Source organism: Myxocyprinus asiaticus, chromosome 26 (genome assembly GCF_019703515.2).
Source record: "Myxocyprinus asiaticus isolate MX2 ecotype Aquarium Trade chromosome 26, UBuf_Myxa_2, whole genome shotgun sequence".
Taxonomy (NCBI): Eukaryota; Metazoa; Chordata; class Actinopteri; order Cypriniformes; family Catostomidae; genus Myxocyprinus; species Myxocyprinus asiaticus.
In genome coordinates, this window is record NC_059369.1 from 10,344,130 (window position 1) to 10,356,756 (window position 12,627).

The window sequence follows — 12,627 nt, forward strand, 5'->3', positions numbered from 1 at the left end:
TAGGACACTTAAGAGACCTTTCTACTGACTCTGAAAAACACCAAAAGAAAGATGCCCAGAGTCCCTGCTCATCTGCGTGAACGTGCATTAGGCATGCTGCATGGAGGCATGAGGACTGCAGATGTGGCCAGGGTAATAAATTACAATGTCCGTACAGTGAGACGCCTAAGACAGCACTACAGGGAGACAGGAAGGACAGCTGATCGTCGTCGCAGTGGCAGACCACATGTAAGAACACCTGCACAGGATCGGTACATCCAAATATCACACCTGCGGGACAGGTACAGGATGGCAACAACAACTGCCCGAGATACACAAGGAATGCCCAATCCCTCCATCAGTGCTCAGACTGTCGCAATAGGCTGAGAGAGGCTGGACTGAGGGCTTGTAGGCCTGTAGTAAGTCAGGTCCTTACCAGACATCACCAGCAACAACATCGCCTATGGGCACAAACCCACCTTCGCTGGACCAGACAGGACTGGCAAAAAGTTCTCTTCACTGACGAGTCATGGTTTTGTCTCAGCAGGGGTGACGTTTGGACTCGTGTTTATCATCGAAGGAATGAGCATTACACCGAGGCCTGTACTCTGGAGCAGGATCGATTTGGAGGTGGAGGGTCCGTCATGGTCTGGGGCAGTGTGTCACAGCATCATCGGACTGAGCTTGTTGTCATTGCAGGCAATCCCAACGCTGTGCGTTACAGGGAAGACATCCTCCTCCCTCATGTGGTACCCTTCCTGCAGGCTCATCCTGACATGACCCTCCAGCATGACAATGCCATCAGCCATACTGCTCATTCTGTGCGTGATTTCCTGCAAGACAGGCATGTCAGTGTTCTGCCATGGCCAGCGAAGAGCCCGGATCTCAATCCCATTGAGCACGTCTGGGACCTGTTGGATTGGAGGGTGAGGGCTAGGGCCATTCCCTCCAGAAATGTCCGGGAACTTGCAAGTGCCTTGGTGGAAGAGTGGGGTAACATCTCACAGCAAGAACTGGCAAATCTGTGCAGTCCATGAGGAGGAGATGCACTGAAGTACTTAATGCAGCTGGTGGCCACACCAGATACTGACCCCCCCACCCCACCTCCCCTTTGTTCAGGGACACATTATTCCATTTCTGTTAGTCATATGTCTGTGAAACTTGTTCAGTTTATGTCTTAGTTGTTGAATCTTTTTATGTTCATACAAATATTTACACATGTTAAATTTGCTGAAAATAAAAGCAGTTGAAAATGAGAGGATATTTCTTTTTTGCTGAGTTTATATATATATATATATATATATATATATATATATATATATATATATATATATATATATATATATATAAACTACATTACTAAATAATTGGCTCAAATCCACTTGGTTAAAATAATCTTTGAAAAGGCATGATGCTTCTGTTTAGAGGCTCAAAATATGAATAAGATGTCCATACAGAAATGTTGGATGAAGAACAGAAAATGCACAGTACAGAGTCAACTGGTTTGATCCAGAAAGAACGGAAGAGGGAGAGAGCAACATATCATGAAGATTGCTTTGACAAAATCTTGTACAGCCTTAAGGGCTCTACAGCAGTGTGGATTTATCTGTGCATGACATCAGTAAACCTGCCGGATGTCTGATGACCTGCGGCACTTCTCAAGGTCTGATGAAACAGCCGAGACACTGTATGTGGCTACAATAAACCAAACCCTCCAACAGCTCCTCAAAGGGCTATACCATTCACTCACACCATCTATAACCCAAATGTAAAAATTCACATAAATGCCCAGAACAAAAATAAAACAACAGAACTGAACTAGAAGTCACAGAACTCACATTTATATATCAGTCTATGAGTTTCTGCATGTCAAAAAGGGCACTTTTTTCCTAATCTTCCCTGCTTTCGATTTCAAACAGGCGATTGTAATTATATTCTGTGATAGATTGTGCTGGAATTAATGAGAGTTGGGAAAGAGTGAATTCTGAATTAATACCTTACTAAATGAAAGTAATTAGACTTCAGCTTAATTGGAGCCGGTAGAATCGGCCACAAATACAGGGCACACAGGGACGATAATGATGTCAAATTCCAAATGAGCATTTAGTTGACGCAAAGCACAAGGAAAGATTTTAAACACTTTAGACATCTCATTTGCATGCAATGCTAAATTAATTTATTTTTTAAACATGAAGGGGATTGCAACAATGGACTAAAAAACTATTGTGCAACCTAACTGAGCGTAACACTGACCGGCATAATTTTCAGTGACCTTGGTTCCAGATTTGTTTTCCTATTTGTTGTCTCCATACTCTACATAATTTACATATATTAATTTGTCAGATGCTTTTATTCAAATCGACTTAGATCACATTCAATGTATATGTGACGTGGCCAGAGGGCGATGATACAATATAAGTACTGATCTTAAAATTTTAGAAAAATGCTCGACTACGCCACCCCGGGAATTTCACCCAGGGAAATATTTGCTAGAGCACAAGAACAAGCACTAGGTCACACAGGTTCGCTTCCACAATGAGGGCAAGAGACGTGGGTTCAATATAAAAATGCAAACACTTTATTTTACAATACAAATATACATTAAAATGCAAAACAAGTACCCACACACTCAAAATAGGGTGATAAACACAGCACGCGATGAGAAAGCACGCCGCCACCACCAGAGGGAGGTAAAGCCTATTTGCCGGGGGTCCTGAGCTCCTGAAAATAAATCAAACACAATAAACCAATTGATTCAATACACAGCCTCCCCGTTAACAAAAGGGGAGAGACTGCACACAGAATAATCTGTTGCCAAGATGGCAGGCTAGGCATGAACTGAAATTATACCAACAGCACATGCACCAATACACACACACACTTCAGCAATAAAAAATAAAAAAATAAAATAAAATAAAAAAAATCAACTGAGCAAAATAGTATTCAACATATGAGATACTTAAACACAAATCAAATCACCAGAAAAAAAAAAGGAAAAATAAAGCAAAGACAACAACAATAAACAAATAAAACAAGTCCCTCAACAACTGAAGGCCAACTCAAAATGAAACAATGGCGGAGCAAGACAATCCTCATATGCACTTCAATGATGGTCGCACAGCAACAGAGGGAAATCCCGTCAGCCTTGCGAATAAACCTACAAAAGTTATAGCAAATTACCGATGCATGCAGTCACCACACTAATGCCACGACTGTCGAAAAGAAGGGAAGTAAACTTACCAAACAATGGATGACACCACAAGAATGCAGTCTTTCAAGGGTAAAGTACTCCACAGCGTATATCCAAATTGCCGATTAACTGTGATACATGGGGCTACACATTACTAGGGAGCACAAATGAATCACTAAGCCCTGTAAAAATCACTAAACCACCAGCAAAATACAGGAAATAAACGTATAAAACGTACCTGGGGGTTGAGCAGTCGATGTAAGCGCAGGTGAAAGCACGAGGAAATCCCAAAAACACAGACATAAAGGGTAAGTCGGACGTGATACATTACCAGTTACCACCAACCTGCTTTAAATAGGTGGCGGCGGTCACAGCTGTCACTCAACAACATGACCGAGAATGAACCCATTTTGCCACATGTATATTTTTAACGCTGTTGATTTAACGAGTATATAATAAATTATATAAAATATAATTATGTTAAAAATAACACAATTAATTGTGCCACTGTAATAAGACATTTTCTACCAACTGAGCAATTCAAGCCTAAGGTGCCACCTCTGTTTATTTTGATTCTAAGTCAGCATGGGGCAGTAAGTGAAGCTCCAGCTGAACAGGCAACAAACCGACTGATCAAACACAGCTGAACAGAGCAGTGTGCAGTGCAATGAATCTGATTCCTATTTTTTACACAGTTGACAGCCCTAGGGTATTTATCAGTTTTTGATATCCCTGCCAATAAAATCCATGACCTTGACATTGCTAGAGCTGTGCTGTGTATGGGTAAATAAAGGATGAGAGAATTAAAATTTTTGGTGAACTGTTCCCTTAATAAGAACTTCTTACATAATAAATTATTTAAACTAAATAAAAGCAATATCACACTCGTAATTGTTCTGTGATTACCTGTACAGCAGAATTACTTTTGCTTGTGTGATATTGCTTACATACATTTTAAATTTATTGAAATAATATTCCAATAAAAATATAAAAGTTATTTGAGAGTGCAGGGAGAATGACTCGATTCTGTCATTGGCAGTGTGGTAGTTGGTGGTCACTACTGAACTCTTTTGCAGAGGTTCCCATTTGGTCAAAGCAGCAACTTCTCTGATTGGTGGAATTCTCTTTATGGGAAGTGTAGTTATTCACAGGGAAATCACATTGACTTGTGACTTGTACAGAGACTTTAATTATCATTTAACAACCCCAGAGCTCATGGTAGGTCTATCTTGAAAGTATTATACATTAAAAAATCAATTTCACTATGGAGAAACTGAATGTGATTTGTGTGTGTGTGTGTGTGTGTGTGTGTGTGTGTGTGTGTGTGTGTGTGGTAATGCACTTACAATGGAAGTGATAGCCACAGGACATTACGTTGTCATGACAACAAAGTTGTAATATTGGATATAGCTTACACAGGTCGGGTTAGTAAGTCATGTCAACACAATGCTTACGTCTTGTGGTTATATTTTTTATGGACTGGCCTCATTTACTTCCATTGTAAGTGCCTTACTGTCACTGTAATTTTTTCTTTTTTTTTTTTTAATGAGGGAAGAGTCAACATTATGTCACAAATGCTGTCGATTGAGCTAAACTTGTATTAAACCCAGAATATTCCTTTAAGTGTGCAGGTTCTAGATTCCCAGAGGTGCAATCTTCAGAATTCACTAGGTATGATATTTGATTCTGCAACAGTGACAGGACAAGTTAGAGCTATTTTAGAGGGTTGTTGATGAACCAGACCTCCTCACAGTCTGAGTCTCAGAAACGCTCCAGTGATGATGTAATTGCTCAGAGATTGCTCAGTGAATGTGAGACTTAATATAATTGTGTTGCCTGGAGGAGTATTCGGTAAAAAAGAAAAAAACATGTTTCTTTTTTCAAAAATATATAATTTAAAGGAGGAATCATGCATTAGTAACTGCATGAGACTGGGCTAATTGCAGTGTAGCCCAGCCGCCTGTGGTGACTTTCAAGGCAGTTTGGTTTAATTAGGATGATCCCCAGCAAGGACACAACTATAGTCTGTTTAAACACAAACACACTCAGTCAAACATTGTGACCACACTGTGACACCACAGAGATCATACTTACAGTACTCCCACATACATCCATCTGTACTGTACTGTAAAGAATGCAAAGCATATACTCAGGCCCTTCCAAACCCAACCACTGACACAAACACAGACACAAATTTATGACAACATTTTACACGAATGTTCCCTTTGTTAAGGGTTTATAAATGGGTTCATTAAGAACTAATAGGTCATTTACAAATGCATTATAAATCATGCAGTTATAACAGCATTAATAAAAAGGGTAACTTTCTTGCAATACATGCCAAACAGTGACTATTTTAATGTGTTATAAATGCTTAATAAACACACTAATTCATACTTGTATTAACTGAAAACATAACATGCCCCATTTCATGATGCAGCACATATAGACTCATCAATGTCATTTTGCTACAGTCCACTTTGTGTTTCTATTCATGACTGTAATGTCTAGACTCACTTGTGTTTTCACTTTTCTTGTAACATCGATGCCCAAAGAAGGATGCTACTCTGAAGGGTGTACCAACTTACCTAGTCCTAGTTACCTAAAGTCCTCTGCAAAAACACTTCTCAGGTCTTCATGCTCATTCAGAGCATATATCATATAATAAAGCATGATGACCATTAAACCACACTGAACTTTATATACAGGTTTCTAAGGCAGGTGTTCCCTCGCTGCCACTTAATTATCGAAATTTAAATCTACAGTGGTGTGAAAAAGTGTTTGCCCCCTTCCTGATTTCTTATTTTTTTGCATGTTTGTCACACTTAAATGTTTCAGATCATCAAACAAGTTTAAATATTAGTCAAAGATAATACAAGTAAACACAAAATGCAGTTTTTAAATGAAGGTTGTTATTATTAAGGGAAAACAAAATCCAAACATACATGGCCCTGTGTGAAAAAGTGTTTGCCCCACCTGTTAAAACATAACTTAACTGTGGTTTATCACACCCGAGTTCAATTTCTCTAGCCACACCCAGGCCTGATTACTGCCACACCTGTTCTCAATCAAGAAATCACTTAAATAGGACCTGCCTGACAAAGTGAAGTAGACCAAAAGATCTTCAAAAGCTAGACATCATGCCGAGATCCAAAGAAATTCAGGAACAAATGAGAAAGAAAGTAATTGAGATCTATCAGTCTGGAAAAGGTTATAAAGCCATTTCTAAAGCTTTGGAACTCCAGAGAACCACAGTGAGAGCCATTATCCACAAATGGCAAAAACATGGAACAGTGGTGAACCTTCCCAGGAGTGGCCGGCCAACCAAAATTACCCCAAGAGCGCAGCGACGACTCATCCAAGAGGTCACAAAAGACCCCACAACAACATCCAAAGAACTGCAGGCCTCACTTGCCTCAGTTAAGGTCAGTGTTCATGACTCCACCATAAGAAAGAGACTGGGCAAAAATGGCCTGCATGGCAGAGTTCCAAGACGAAAACCACTGCTGAGCAAAAAGAACATTAAGGCTCGTCTCATTTTTGCCAGAAAACATCTTGATGATCCCCAAGACTTTTGGGAAAATACTCTGTGGATTGACGAGACAAAAGTTGAACTTTTTGGAAGGTGTGTGTCCCATTACATCTGGTGTAAAAGTAACACCGCATTTCAGAAAAAGAACATCATACCAACAGTAAAATATGGTGGTGGTAGTGTGATGGTCTTGGGCTGTTTTGCTGCTTCAGGACCTGGAAGACTTGCTGTGATAAATGGAACCATGAATTCTGCTGTCTACCAAAAAATCCTGAAGGAGAATGTCCGGCCATCTGTTCGTGACCTCAAGCTGAAGCGAACTTGGGTTCTGCAGCAGGAAAATGATCCAAAACACACCAGCAAGTCCACCTCTGAATGGCTGAAGAAAAACAAAATGAAGACTTTGGAGTGGCCTAGTCAAAGTCCTGACCTGAATCCTATTGAGATGCTGTGGCATGACCTTAAAAAGGCAGTTCATGCTCGAAAACCCTCTAATGTGGCTGAATTATAACAATTCTGCTAAGATGAGTGGGCCAAAATTCCTCCACAGCGCTGTAAAAGACTCATTGCAAGTTATCGCAAACGCTTGATTGCAGTTGTTGCTGCTAAGGGTGGCCCAACCAGTTATTAGGTTTAGGGGGCAATCACTTTTTCACACAGGGCCATGTAGGTTTGGATTTTGTTTTCCCTTAATAATAACAACCTTCATTTAAAAACTGCATTTTGTGTTTACTTGTGTTATCTTTGACTAATATTTAAACTTGTTTGATGATCTGAAACATTTAAGTGTGACAAACATGCAAAAAAATAAGAAATCAGGAAGGGGGCAAACACTTTTTCACACCACTGTAAATCAGTATAGCATGAGCACTGTTGAACAGCACAAAGTGTATAAACAAAATATGATCAAGTTTAAATGGTTGGTCATAGTAACCTACGTCGCTACACTTCTGATAGTTACAATGCGGCCGTGTCGGGATGTATTGAGACCGTCTATGTGGAGTAAGAGATTGATTTCATCAATGCCATACCAGAGACGGATTCTACATCTTATCATCTACAATAATGTACTTTTTCATGAAGGAGTAAAATCACCCAAATTGGCATATAAAACGGCAAAAAAAGAATGCTAAATTGTTCAAGGTGTGCTGGACTTTGTCTGGATATATCATTTTTACCAAGTGTCTGTCCCTCAGATGTTGTTTGTCAAATGTATGCTGATGATGTTGTTTTGTATGTGCATGCAAAAAGTCAGCAACAGGCTGCACAGAATCAGGTTTCACAATGGCTTAATAAATCATACTTACATCTTAATGTCAAGAAAACAGTTTGTATGTTTTTTTTTTACAAAAAAGGGCATATCATGATGTAAAAGCAGAAGTGTTTGTCCAGGGACAGAAGCTTGAGGTAGTAAATGAATTGAAATACTTAGGAATAATAATAGATTCTCAGCTTTCTTTTAAAAAAACATGTGAAGACAAGTTAACACAGTGAAATTTAATTTAGCCAATTTTATATTTATCAGAAACAGTTTGACTAAAGATGCAGCAGTGTTATTTAGTAATTCCATGATTCTTCCACAAATCACATACTGTATGACTACATGGACTACAAGTCTATTTTAAAACCAGTTGAGACTGTTAATAAGCAAGCTCTTAAGGTTTTAGATTAAAAGCCAAATAGTTTTCATCATTGTAGTGTTTTAACTAAGTATTCTTTTTTGAGCTGGGAACATTTGATTAAATTTGCTGACTTAGTACATGTTTTTAAGATTTTAAATGGTTTTGCTCCACCAGTTTTTAAGGATTATATATATATCAAATAACAGGACGGTACACAAGAGCGGGTATAAGGGGTGATTGTAATATACCATTGAGAAGTACCACCTTTGGCCAGTTATCAATTGTTTTTAGAGGAACCCATGAATGGAATAGACTTCCAACAGAACTAAAAGTAGTAAAACATATAACAAGTTGTTGTGTTGTTGTCTAAAAATTTGAAAATGTGGTTGCTGTCGAATCAAAATTGTTTTTTTATTTGTTTATTATAACATCAACCTGCCTAGGGACTACAGATGAAAATGAGCCACTTTGGCTAAATCTGGCACATTTTACATTTCTTTTGAATTAATTATGTGTATTGTCCCTGATTAAATAAATAAATAAAATTAAATTATGTTGGCAACTCTTTAATAAATTCTTCATATGTGTCCACTTTACATTACGTTACATTTTTATAGGTTACCAATGTTGAATAAGTGTCATTAAGCATTTATAATACATGAGGCAAAATGGCTCACTATTTAAACTAAGTATTGCATGAAAAATGCTTTTTATGCATGTTGTTGTAAATGCATATCAATGATTTATAGAGCATTTGCAAATGAATTAATAGTCATTAACAAACCCCTTATAATCCTTAACAAAGGGAAAATTCATGTAAAGTGTTACCACATGGCTAAATAAGGACATACCAAAGTCTTCTATTGTTTTATATAAATATAATAAGGGTTTGAAATTAACACCTTCCAAATGTGCATAAAAATCGGCAGTGGCGGGCAGGGCCGTAGCTAGTGGGGTGAAAGTTGGTAATGATTCTAGGGGTCCAAAGGTCCAGGGGGCCTCACCACAAATTCTAAACTGTATTTTTTAGTAGGAAAGGGGCCCAGAGAAATGTACAGTCAGGGGGCCCAGATTACCTTGCTACGGCACTGGTGGCGGGCAACTGCATCACTCTTACTACCACTTTGGCGGGTGATGTTTTCAGGATTTTTCCTGCATATACATTTCTATGAAATTCGGGTGACTTGGAGCCGCGCTGTCAAAGCAATTTTTTATTTTTCTCCCAATTTGGAATTCCCAATTCCCAGTACTTAGTAGGTCCTCGTGGTGGCTCTGTTACTCACCTCAATCTGGGTGGCGGAGGACAAGTCTCAGCTGCCTCCGCTTCTGAGACAGTCAATCTGCACAGTCATGACAGTCATCTTATCACGTGGCTTGTTGTGCATGACACCGTGGAGACTCAGCGTGTGAAGGCTCATGCTATTCTCCACGATTCACACACAACTTACCACGCCCTGGATTTCGAATTCGTGACTCCAGGGGTGGTAGTCAGCGTCAATACTCACTGAGCTACCCAGGCCCCAGTCAAAGCAAATTAATGATATTCATGCCTCTCATAACTCACATGCGCATCTGTGCGGGGCGAATGAAGAGTGCTTTCACGTGACCGCAGCTGCGCATATCAGCGTGCTCCAGAGATAAGATCGCCAGAGCTCTGGGACGGCACAGAGTGAAACTTGCGTGATTCAGTCGGGCTTCACTCAACATCGCGGCGGCCGGCGGAGAGCACAAAACTTACAGGATGCGACCCATTTGAATTCTACTGACTACTGAGAGCATTCTAGTATAAACCTCTATCTGGAGAAAGTCACACCTCTCAAAATGATAGGTAGCCCCTACATTATCAACAGCACTGATGAGGTAAAGAGGAGACAAATACGCAGCATCATCCATACAAATAATTATTTATTTTTTGTATTTTTGTATTTTTTTTTTTTTAATGCAGTAACACTAACTGTTAACTTGTACAGATTCATATTAGCTAATAGGGTGAAACTATTAGACTTAATATTTTTTAAAACTGTGAATATTATATTTAAAGGTTTCTAAATGTGCTTTGGCTTTTAGTATTTTTGTAAAAAATACTATAGTTTATTCTGTAGAAAAGAGTATCAACATTAACCTTACCACAGTAGTGTGATGCCATCCATGATCTTACCTGTGTTAATGGCCTTATCATAACAAATGCCACAGAGAAACAATGCTAGAACAATGGTACATTTAGTGAAGGGGTTAAAACTCCACAAATTATGGACAAATTATTGACCTGGTCTTTGTTTCCCAATAACAATTGTTCTTAGCGGTTAAAAGCATTTTCTATAAGTGGTTTTATGAACGTTCGTTATTTTTTATGTGCGTTTCCCAAAACTGCACTTAACATGAACGTGCGAGGATGCGCTTTAAGTGCTACTTAAGACAGACGCTGTCCATAAACTTGAAGAGCTGAAATGTGACCATATAGTGCTGCTCGTCATTGTAACTTCATTATATTTGTGTGTAATTTAGCTCGCTAAATTGCTAATGGCTACAGACTAACCCTAACACAAAACCTAACTCTAACCTTTACCTGAACATAAACTAAAAATAGAATTTAAGTTCAATGCGAGACCCAGCTCACAACCCATTTTACTTCTATAATGTGACAGTTCCAAACAGGATATTTATTTGGAATAATAGACATTGCACCAATGAATCATTCATAATAAGACCAAGAACATCCAGTAAGTAATAAGTACAGTGAATAGGGTCAAAGTTGATTTCAGGTTAACCTTAACTTTTTGGGACACCATCTGTCCCCAGAACAGTGCAGTAATATCAGTGTTTGGCATTTGCACACATTGTGGTGAGATATCAATACAGCATGCAGAAACCACATCGATTAGCTTCCCTGCGCTGGTCTGTTTTTTGCGATTCAAGCAGCATCTGATTAGATTTCCTCAGACGTCAATGCATTATTTAGCATGCTGGCTGAGGTGTGTGTTTGGAGGCCTTGGCTTCATCAGCCACGTGGACACATGGGTAGCGTGTCCCTGGGGTCCTGTTTGACTCATCAATATAATGAGCAGAGAAATTATGAATCAAGAGACTGTGGCACAGGTTTAATTGCTGTGGCCGCTGAAAGGTGAACGGGAGGCAGACTGGGGAAAGATCCAGAAGGGTGGGTTACTTTGGGTTAATTTACCACTTTGAAGCGAGTATGTTGTGCTATACGAATAAATTCAAATTTGTAGGAACTGGTTTTGGATTAAAGTGAGGATTATAAGGAGGCTATGTGCTTTAGTGTATGTATGAGTCATAGAGACCCAAAAGGGTACATACTGTATTAGTAACTTAAAGGGTTAGTTCACCCAAAAATGAAAATCCTCTCATGATTTACTTACCTTTAAGCCATCCCAGATGTGTATGACTTTCCTTCTTCAGCAGAACGATTTTATAAGTAGATGTCAGCTCAGTTTGTTCATACAATGCATGTAAATGGGTGCCATCAGGCTGCTGGCTGTTTGACTGTCCAAAAGGCAGATTTAGGCAGCATAAAATTAAACCACACAACTCCAGTCGATCAATTAATGTCTTCTGAACCGAATCGATACATTTGTGTAAAAAATAAATAGATAATTAAAACTTTATTAACTTCGCTTCCTGCCAAGTTCAAGGAAGCGCACTCTTTGTTTACAACAGAGGAACGGAAATCACGCGAGAGTTAGTTCATTACAAAACAGCAATCCAGCGCTGGGCGGAAGCAACGAATTAAAGTTAAAAACGTTTTAATTCTCGATTTGTTTCTTATACCAACCTATCGGCAGAAGTGAATAGAGTAGCCAAAAACTGTACTCGAGTAAAAGTACAATTACTTAAAAAAAAAAAAAAAAAAAAAAGCTACTCAAGTAGAAGTAAAAGTACTAACATAAATAATTACTTGAGTAAGAGTAAGAAAGTATCCAATTAAAAGAGTACTCAAGTAGTGAGTAACTCATTACTTTCACAAATGACATAATAGATGTTAAATCCCCTATATTCCATTACATAATACACATTTAAAATATATTACAGAATTATTATTATTATTATTAATGAAAATTCTGTCATCATTCACCATAATGTTGTTCCAAAACCATATGACTTTCTTTCTTCCATGCAACACTAAGTAGATATTAGACAGAATATTCACTATTTACTTTCAGTGAATGTGGTTTTTTTTCTCCATATTTTGAAAGTGAATGGTGACTGAGACTGTCAGTCTCTAACATTCTGTCTAACATCTTTTGTGTTCCACAGAATACAGAAGGTCACACGGGTTTGGAAAA